Here is a 10,000-nt window from a genome sequence, read left to right on the forward strand (position 1 = left end):
GTGGGTAGTGATGGCAGGGATGATATTGTAATATTGTTAATGATCATGTTTATCATCTTCAGTATATGATAATGGCGAATATTATCTTTATATGTTACCATTATCAGCCACATTATCACCATGATGTGATGTGGAGCATGAGGCAGAACAGCTGATCCGAGGACTGATGCGTGCTTGAGATCCACCGAACAGTTCTCAAGCCAAGGCTGACCCGAGCGCTCTGTGTCTGCCCTGCCCCCTCCCCCTCCCCCTCCCCCTCCCCTTCCCCTTCCCCTTCCCCTTCCCCTTCCCCTTCCCCCTCCCCCTCCCCTTCCCCCTCCCCCTCCCCTGCGACACCCACGCAACACCACACACGAAGCTCAAGCGTGAACAGGTGTAGTTTGGTGGTGATGGTGATGACATTGGTGATGATTGTGATTTGGAATTTATGGAAACGTCGGTGACTGAGATATTGTTTGATAGATATTGTGATAGATGGTAATTATGATTTTGCAATTGGTATAGTGGTTATGGGAATGAGGGTAGTTTAGACAGACAAACAAATAAGATGTTGCGGAAGTATGTTCTTTGCAAGTTTCATAAGAAATTACCCCACTCAGTCTTTTCGTCGACGTACAGATTTCCTTTCAACTATTATCGCCCCAGTTTCTGACAATATCGTTATCATGCAATTTATCACTGTATACTTGCCTTCTTTGTCCGTACAGCCATTATATCCGCCTTCCTCCTCACGTTCGTTTATTGTATTGCAAACCACATTGTTGCCTCTTCACTTGCACGGCTAATTTTCATGAGAGGCAGGCGAGTTTCGAGTCCGTTTCCTTCTTGCTTCTTGGCTTTTTCCTTTTGCTTATCTGTTTCGTACGCTTTTCTCTTTTTTCTTGTACAAGTTGCTCTGCCTTCATCCTTTTTTCTTGTACAAGTTGATTCTCTCCACGTTTTTTTTCTTGTACAAGTTGCTCTGCCTTCATCTTTTTTTCTTGTACAAGTTGCTCTGCCTTCATCTTTTTTTCTTGTACAAGTTGCTCTGCCTTCATCCTTTTTTCTTGTACAAGTTGATTCTCTCCACGCTATTTTCTTGTACAAGTTGAGTATCTTTTTGTTGTTGTTGTTTTATCTTTTCAGTCTTACAAGTTGCTTATCTTTCTTATTCTTTTCTCCTTTTTGTGCTCTTTCCATTTTCTTTTGTGTTCTGAAAAGTAATGTTATATACAAAAGTAATGTGATTTTGCGATAAGGAATGTCATCAAACTTCGTATAACAGGAATAATAATGCTGAGAATAATAAACATGGCGATTATGACAATATACAAATAATTATCGTAGTTGGAAGTTAGAAAAGAAATAATTGATGTCAATATTATTATTAACGATAATAAAAATAATAACGACATGAGACTTGTCTTTACAATTATTTTAATGACAGAAGCGTTCGTAACACAACGATGATAATCTTAATTAAAAATCAAATTATGCTCACGCCTCTGGGTTAGAGCGGCCTACGAGGGCGAGGGTAGACCAGGCCAGCCCTGACAAGGGGAAGACGCCTCGCCTTGGCCTCACCATGCAAGGGAGGTCGTGGACTGATACGGTCACCTTCATCACATTCCCACGACCTACGACATCGCCTCGTGTCTTGAACTCTCCTCGTTTTGTTGTGATTTTCTTTCACTTTTTTCTCCGTGTTTGCATATATGGAGGCCTACACTCCGTCTTGGGATTTCAGATACTCCCCATGTGACCTAGATAGATGGTTTAGAAGAGAGAGAGAGAGAAAAGGAACAACGTAGCCAAACAATCGAAACAAAAGAATGTCATTTTCATTCCTAACTCGGGCACGGACCCCCCGTTTTCTAACGTGCGTCGACAGGGACCGTGCTAGGGGGTACTCGCGTAATGACTTAATCATGCGTGGGAAGGAGAGGCCGAGGACGTTTCCCGCCGACGAAGGGATCCATCTCGAGCTCGGAATTTACGAAACCGAAAGTGGAAACGCCCGGGAGGATTCTAGGCCTTTGTTTGTCAGGTGGCAGTATTAAATTCCGCTTTGTTGGAAAGGAAACCACACACACGCACGCTCGTAAGAGATACAGACATAGATGCAGATGCAGACACAGATTCAGACACACACACACACACACACACACACACACACACACACACACACACACACACACACACACACACACACACACACACACACACACACACACACACACACACACACACACACAAACGGAATGATAAGTTGAGCAACCAGCAAAACACACTCGCTCTCGATTTCCGGCACCGAGGCTGTAGGCAGTTTAGAGCGTTCGGCGAATTCCAAGAGGCGCCTCATTAATGATTATTGACGATGGCACTCTTGGCACCGCTCTTCCCGTGGCTCCAGCTGCGCCTCCTCATCCTTGGCACTAATTTTGGCCGTGTTTTTCCGACTTGTTTTTTGCTCCTATTCTGAAATCCTGTTCGGAGAAGGAAGGGAGGAAGCAAAGAGAGATGCGCGGAGAGATAACACGGGAAGGGAAAGGGTAAGGGAGGGGGAGCGAGAGTGCTATGACGGCAATAACACACACGCACACGCAAGGGAAAGAAGGGAGAGACTGAGAATGAGAATGAGAAGGGAAAGGAGTGAGAGAGAGAGAGACAGAGGCAGGCAGAGAGAAAGAGAAAGACAGAGACAGACAGAGACAAATAGAAAGAGGAGGAGAAAGAGAGCGAGAAGGAGAGCGCCCTCGAAACCCGATCCGACCCGTAAGCCTAAGACGAACGAAGGCACGTGCGTCGGGTAATTAAAACGGCGGAGGACCACTAAAGAACTATATAAATGATGGAGGAAAGATAGATGCTGTACGGAAGGCAGCGTCTCGTCGGGAGAGATGGATGGAGAAAGCCCATCGAAAGGAAATCTCCGCTCGGATGGAAGCGAATAGAATGTTCTATATTTAGACGCGATGCCTCATTGTCGCGCTCTACTTCGAAAGTGAAGCATTATGTTAAAAAGATAAAAAGAGTTTAAAAGTCTAATAAAAAGGAAAAAAAAACTAAAGCATTAAAAACAATAGCAGATAATGGGTAGACTGAGCCAACGATTTCGGTAACATTCGGTCTGTTCCGGAGCGCCTCGCCCGGGAGAGCCGCCGGCCGCAAACACCGCCTCTACGCCAGGCTCTAACGCCGGGGAAACCGCGTTGCTCTGCTCTCTCCCGACGAAGGCTTGGCACGACGACGCAGGGGAGAAATCACGGCTTGTCTATAATGATATACAGGCATAACGAAACGCCACTGGGGGAACACGGAGCGAGATGTGACTTACATTGTCGGGATGGCTGTGCTCGCCTCGGCCGTGACGCCCGTGATGAATTTGACGACATACTTTCGCATTCCCCCTCCCCTCCTCTCTTCTCTTCTCTTCTCCTCCCCTCCCTTCCCCTCCCCTCCCCTCCCTTCCCCTCCTCTATCCCCCTACCCTACCCTACCTACCCTACCCTACCCAACGCACTCGCCCTTACCCCCCATGAAGCCTCGTGCGCTAGAATGCCTTGGCCAACATGCTTGCTTCCGTGGCACTTCTTGGCACTCGTTATAATCTTACGTTCGATTTATTTTCGGCATCTCTTTGTACCTCCGAAAATTTATTCTGTTTCATTTAGATGATTGTTATCATGCAAAACGTCATCGGTGTCCATAGTCGTGCGGAACAGAATCACCAATACCAAAATTACATTCACCATCACCGCGGCCGCAAAAAATCCTCACGTTCATCTTGATAATAATCATATTACTTTCGCTTTCGCAACTCCCCGCCCCAAAATAGTCTCCCCATCGAGGGCTTAGAACATGTTTATTACCTCATGATCAACCCTTCTCCCCCCCCCCCCTAAATCTCCCGGTGTGCCTCTGGAGGAGCGCATCATTATCGCACCAAGTCAGAAGACGTCTGCGCGACCCATCCATCACGCCCGCCCGTCCTCGCTCCTTTCACCGCCCGCCCGCCCGCCCTCGCGCCCGCGGGAGATCAGTCGATGGGATACGGGATTAGAGCCAATTCAGGGCCCGAAGTTCTGTCATTGTGAAGCCTCTTCTCGGCAGCCCTTTTGAGCTGATGCTTTTGTTGTCGTTTTTTATGATTAGGAACAGCCAAGGCATTATTATTATCACCGTTACCGTTATTCTTATGAGCAATAATGTTAGTACGAATATTATATAATTAACTGATCGGATGGCTCCCCGCATAGACGTGGCCAGCGAAGGAGGCGTTTGGGAAGAGGCACAGGAGGTCGAGGTGAAGGAAGAGGTAGGCCGTGCAATGGCCATCTTGCCCGCGACAGGTTATTAATAGACCTAAGCATTTTGTCTCGAGGAAGCGTGAAGGCATGTCGGCTAATTAGCTCTTTCTCCCAAGCCTCTTTTCCGATTATCTCCGCTCCTCTCCTGACCTCGTTTTCGGCGATAAGACACACAAAGGCGTGAATGAAAAGGACGATGGCAAGATAGAGAAGGAGAGGAGAGAAAATAAAGGCTCCCCTCCTCTCGCGAGGCATCCGCACGCCGTCGCCATACATTCTTTGTCGGTTCCTCTTGTGGCCATTTATCCGGGTCTCCCCGAGCGCGACACCGGTCGTTAGTGAGGCTGCGTAAGCGTCCGGATAACGGGGGAATGCTAGTGGGTTATCTGAGAATCATCCGACGATTTTCGGATTCGAGGCGCGGGGGGAGAGGGAGGCGGAGCGCGCGCGCGTTCGTATCGCGCCTTCCGCTCCGAGTAATGATAGGCGGGGGATAATAATGTCGCCGGCTTTGCATAGCGATCTGTAGGGTTTGGGCGTTCGTTTGCGCTCGTGTTCTGTCTGTGGCGACGGCGGTTCGTCAGGCGGAATTCTTCGTGCTATAGATTTGCCAAATAATTTTATAGGCGTTGTTATTTTTGTCGAGTAATTGTATGATTTTAGCAATATCGTTTTTTGTATTTGTGATTTCGTTTGTACGATTTTGTTTCTTAGTAATGGGATCGTATTTCATTCACTATTCCATCGATAGTAAACATAGATTATAGCACACATACGCTTCCACCAATATGCCTCTCACTCTCGCTGTCTGGCCTGCGAGCGCCCACACCCAGCCTGCATGGATGCTTTCCTCGGCCTCCAAAAATAGACCACCTTTCGGGGCGAGGCTCACCTGTGTTAGGGGAGGAGAGGCCATTAGGTTCTAAGCCACCCTCTCTCTCCTCCTTCGTCTGTCTCCTAGTTCTTCTCTTGTTTATCATTGTTTTCGAGTTATGATTTATTATAGTTTTTTTGCAGTTGTTCTCACTGTGGTTATTATAAGTACCTGCGTAGCTAGTTCTTCGCTTTTTTATGGTTATCACTGTTTTCTGGTTTTGATATATTATAATTTTTTTGCGGTTGTTCTGACTGTGGTTATTAATACCTCCGTAGCTATTTTCGCGTGTCTCCTGGCTCAGTGACTCAATATTTTTTTATATAGCATCATTATCATCATCGCATTTCTCTTATCATAGGTTATTGCTACTAGCGTTTTTGTTCTCCTTCTCTCCCTTAAATCGCTTCTCTATCTCTTCCACTGCCTCCTTCGCCTGTACTTCCTCCTCATCTTCGCCTCCCTCTCCTCTCCCTCGGCTCACTCTTCTCCTTCCGCCTCCTCCTCCGTCTAGCCCTGTCAACCACAAGAGGGTTTTCCCGTGAGCTTTTGACAAGGGAAGCTAGATCGATGGACTGGGTTCTTCGTACATTTTTTTCGAATTTAATTTGGTCTGTATTCGTGTCTTTGTCGTACGTGAGAGAGGGAGAGGGAGAGGGAGGGGGAGAGGGAGGGGGAGGGTGAGAGGGAGAGGGAGAGGGAGGGAGAGAGGGAGAGGGAGGGAGAGAGGGAGAGGGAGGGAGAGAAGGAGGGAGGGAGAGGGAGGGAGAGAGGGAGAGGGAGGGAGAGAGGGAGAGGGAGAGGGAGAGGGAGAGGGAGAGGGAGAGAGAGAGGAGAGAGAGAGAGAGAGACTGAGAGAGACTGAGAGACTGAGAGAGAGAGAGACTGAGAGAGAGAGAGAGAGAGAGAGAGAGAGAGAGAGAGAGAGAGAGAGAGAGAGAGAGAGAGAGAGAGAGAGAGAGAGAGAGAGAGAATATCCGTATTCCTGCATCTGCTAGGTCTATAAAGCAGCGTACGAGGCCTCTGCCAGGGCCAGCACGCAGGCACTAAACATTTACGACGGGTGTGTGTGGCCAAGTCCGTTCATGACTAGCGGTCCCCCCCCACTCGTTATTTAGTACTTTTGTTTTATTATGTACTATGATCCGATGTGTTACTCCGGCTTAATTGTGATTGTGTTTTGGCGATACAGTGCGGTGTAACGTGCTCGGCGATTCATCTAGCTTCTAAATATTGTGATGTTTATCTGTATGTGAACATGTATTGCGACTGCCCTGAATGGAGAGGTCGGCTGCCGCCATGTGTGTGCGTGCATGTAGTGATCCATGCGTGTGCGTGCTTGTAGAGTGATCCCTGTGTGTGCGTGCATGTAGAGTGATCCATGCGTGTGCGTGCACGTAGAGTGATCCATGTGTGTGCGTGTATGTAGAGTGAGCCATGTGTGTGCGTTCATGTAGAGTGATCCATACATGTGCGTGCATGTAGAGTGATCCATGTGTGTGCGTTCATGTAGAGTGATCCATGCATGTGCGTGCATGTAGTGATCCATGTGTGTGCGTGCATGTAGAGTGATCCCTGTGCGTGCGCGCAAGCGGTCCGTCGTGTGCACCCAAGGGGAGCGCGACGTAGGCGTGAGGGGCGGCGAGGAGTTAGCTTGGCGAGCGCCCCGCCAAGAGGGCGCTGAGGGCGCAGCGAGGGGCGACGCCACTTCACCTCACGAGAGTCGTTATACTGTGTCTTTCCGAGAACGACCCGTTGGTCCCTTTATCTTAAAGAAGGCCGACGCTTCGGATCTGCGTCCTCTGCGCCGCGAGAGGGGCTCCAGCCTCCTCGCCAAGACGCCGGATAAAGGATGGGCTGACGTCATCCTGTCTCGTAAAGGATTGGAAAGAAAAAGTGTTCATCAGGTCTCTCTCCCTCCATTCATCCTTCTCTCTCTCTCTCTCTCTCTCTCTCTCTCTCTCTCTATCTCTCTCTCTCTCTTTCTCTCTCTCTCTCTCTCTCTCTCTCTCTCTCACTCTCTCTCTCTCTCTCGCTATGTCTCTCTGCCTCCTCCCTCCGGCCTTCATACCTTCCTTTCTCCCTATCTCCCTCCCTCCCTCCTTCCCTTCCTCTCTCCCTCCCTACCTCTTCCTCCCTACCTCCCTCTGTCTCTCTCTCTTCCTGTCTCCCTCCGTCCCTCCCCTCAATCCTTCCCTCTCTCCCTCTCTTCCTCTCTTTCTACCTCCCTATCTCCCTTTCTTCCTCTCTCCCTCCTCCCCACCTCCCTCTTTCTCTCTCCCTACCTCTCTCCATTCCTCCCTCCCTCTCTCCCTCCCTCCCTCCCTCCGTCCCTCCTCCAACCTCCACAAGTCTTTTCATCCAATGCAAATCAAGTGTAGCCTAATGCAGCCCCATTCTGCGGGAGCGGGACGGGCCTCGCACCCTCTGTCTTCGGGGCAGCGCGGGTCGGGAGGCGCCGATCCCACCTCCGCCGACAGCCCGACCCCTCCTTCGGGAAGCCACGAGCAGGGGGGTGGGGGGAGGGGGTCAGCGCTGAAGCCCCGAGGGTCGAGAGCGTGTCGGCCGATCGGTTGATAATTGGCCCTAACCACTCTCGAAAGCTGTTATCAGGGTTGTTCGTTGTATTTGGGGCTGTCATCACTGCGTTCTTGTTATTGATAGATATGGCGGCGAATACGAGAGCCGCCGTGACGATCGACGGGAATTAGGTTGGAGATTGCAACCTGCAGGAGCAAAGGCGCTTCTCACTGTCAGCATTCATTCGGCGGGCGCGAGTGCTGCAGGTGCTAATGTGCTGCTCGTCGCGGCCCTATTGTGTTCTCTCCGCTCCTCTTTCTTTTTCTCTTCTAATTTCTCTTCTCCTTTCTTCCCTTATCTTTTCTCTTCTAATTTCTCTTCTCCTGTCTTCCCTAATCTTTTCTTCTCTTCTGTGTTTTCTTCTTTTTTCTTCTCATTTTCATTTTTTCTATTTTCTCTTTTTCTTATTCTTTATCTCTATCCGTGTCTGTATCTATGACTACCCCCTCTCCCTCTCTCATCCCCCCTCCCGCTCTCTCATTCACTCCCTCTCCCTCTCCCTCAAGCTTCTCGCCGGGTAGAACTATGCAAAGAATCAGTGGCTTGACCTGAGTTCAACCCCCAAGACGGGCTCGAACCGTGCCTCGGAGGGAGGGGCAGGTGTGAAGGCCAGTCTAGCATCGGTCTGCCGTACTACTAGAACCGGACGGTGTGCGTGTGTGTGTGTGTGTGTGTGTGTGTGTGTGTGTGTGTGTGTGTGTGTGTGTGTGTGTGTGTGTGTGTGTGTGTGTGTGCGTGTGTGTGTGTGTTAGCTAACACGCATACGCATATGTATTTCATGTTTTCGCGGTAGTTATGCATGTGCGTGTCCGGCTGTGTGTGTGCTCGAGAAACAGCCGACACGCTGCTTAACTTTGCCCCTCCCCCTTCCCTTTACCCCTCCCCGTCCCCTCCCGGCCACCCCTTCCCGTGCCCCCTACAGCTACTGTGCAACTGACCGTGATGGGCATTCCTGGCTGGATTCTGACAGCTTCCTCACACTGGCGTACAAGTAATGAGGTGCTGAACGTCATGCTGATGTTGAAGTTTTTGTTCTTTTTTTAGTCCTTGATATGTAGGGAGTAATCTAAAACCTTATTTTGTATGGAAGGATATCAAGAGAGATTCGTCCTTGCGCGTGCTCGTCTGTAGACTCGTGTATGCGTACGCTTTATGTTCTGCGTGGCTGTGCGTGCGTACGTTTCTAAGGACACACGTGTAGAGATGAGTGCGTGTCGGCGTGTGGGAGGAAAAACTGTTAGGAGCCCCTGGGTGGAGCGTCGGGGTGCTGCGGCGCGCGAGGAACGTTACCTTCCTCTGAAACGCTCTTGTAAAACTTTTCCGTTCGCCGCAGCCCCGCCGTCGCCTCCCGGACGGACATTTCCCCGAAAAGGCTCCTCGGCGGGAAATCGTGCGAGGGGGACGATGCTATGAGGCCCGCCCATCCACGCGAAGGGGTGGGCGAAGCAGGGGCGCGGGGAAGTGGGCGAGGGGGAGGAGAGGAGTGGAATGGAGAGGAGAGGAAAGGAAAGGAGGATGAGGAGCAGGACGAGAAGGAGAAATAGGAAGAGGAGGAGAAGGAGGAGGAGGAGAAAGCGAAATAGAAGACGGAGATGGAGACACACACACACACACACACACACACACACACACACACACACACACACACACACACACACACACACACACACACACACACACACACACACACACATATATATGAATATAGGTAGAAAGAAAAAGAGAATTAGGAGGAGGAGGAGATGGTGGCGGAGGTGATGGAGGTGGAGGAAGAGGAGGTGCCTGCTACGGCCCCGCACGCCTCTCGCTCCGGGCAACACGAAAGCGAAGCCGTTTTGAAGCGTTTCTTTCGAGAAATCTCTTCAAGGAAAATCTTCCTGTGAGCAGCGCGCGAACAGGGGAACGGCATGCGGAAGGGTACGAAGCGCCACGCTGTCCGAAGGCCGGCAATACGGCTGCGGTTGTAACTTATTATAGGTTAACGGGAGGAGGCTGCTCGGCCGGGCTATCGCGGTGGGGTCATACGCGTGTGCGGTCTCTCTCTCTCTCTCTCTCTCTCTCTCTCTCTCTCTCTCTCTCTCTCTCTCTCTCTCTCTCTCTCTCTCTCTCTCTCTCTCTCTCTCTTCTCTCTTCTTTCTCTCTCTCTCTCTCTCTCGCTCTTCTCTCTCTCTCTCGCTCTCTCTCGCTCTCTCTCGCTCTCTCTCTCTCTCTCTCTCTCTCTCTCTCTCTCTCTCTCTCTCTCTCTTCTCTCTCTCTC

General features: G+C 50.2%; 1 protein-coding gene across 3 annotated transcripts in view; it reads left to right on the forward strand.

Annotated features, from left to right (window-relative positions):
• Positions 1-10,000, forward strand: part of LOC113804842 (uncharacterized) — a 411,705-nt gene that overhangs the window by 75,530 nt on the left and 326,175 nt on the right. The gene's annotated exons all lie outside the window — the stretch shown is intronic.

This window comes from Penaeus vannamei, chromosome 30 (genome assembly GCF_042767895.1).
Source record: "Penaeus vannamei isolate JL-2024 chromosome 30, ASM4276789v1, whole genome shotgun sequence".
NCBI lineage: Eukaryota > Metazoa > Arthropoda > Malacostraca > Decapoda > Penaeidae > Penaeus > Penaeus vannamei.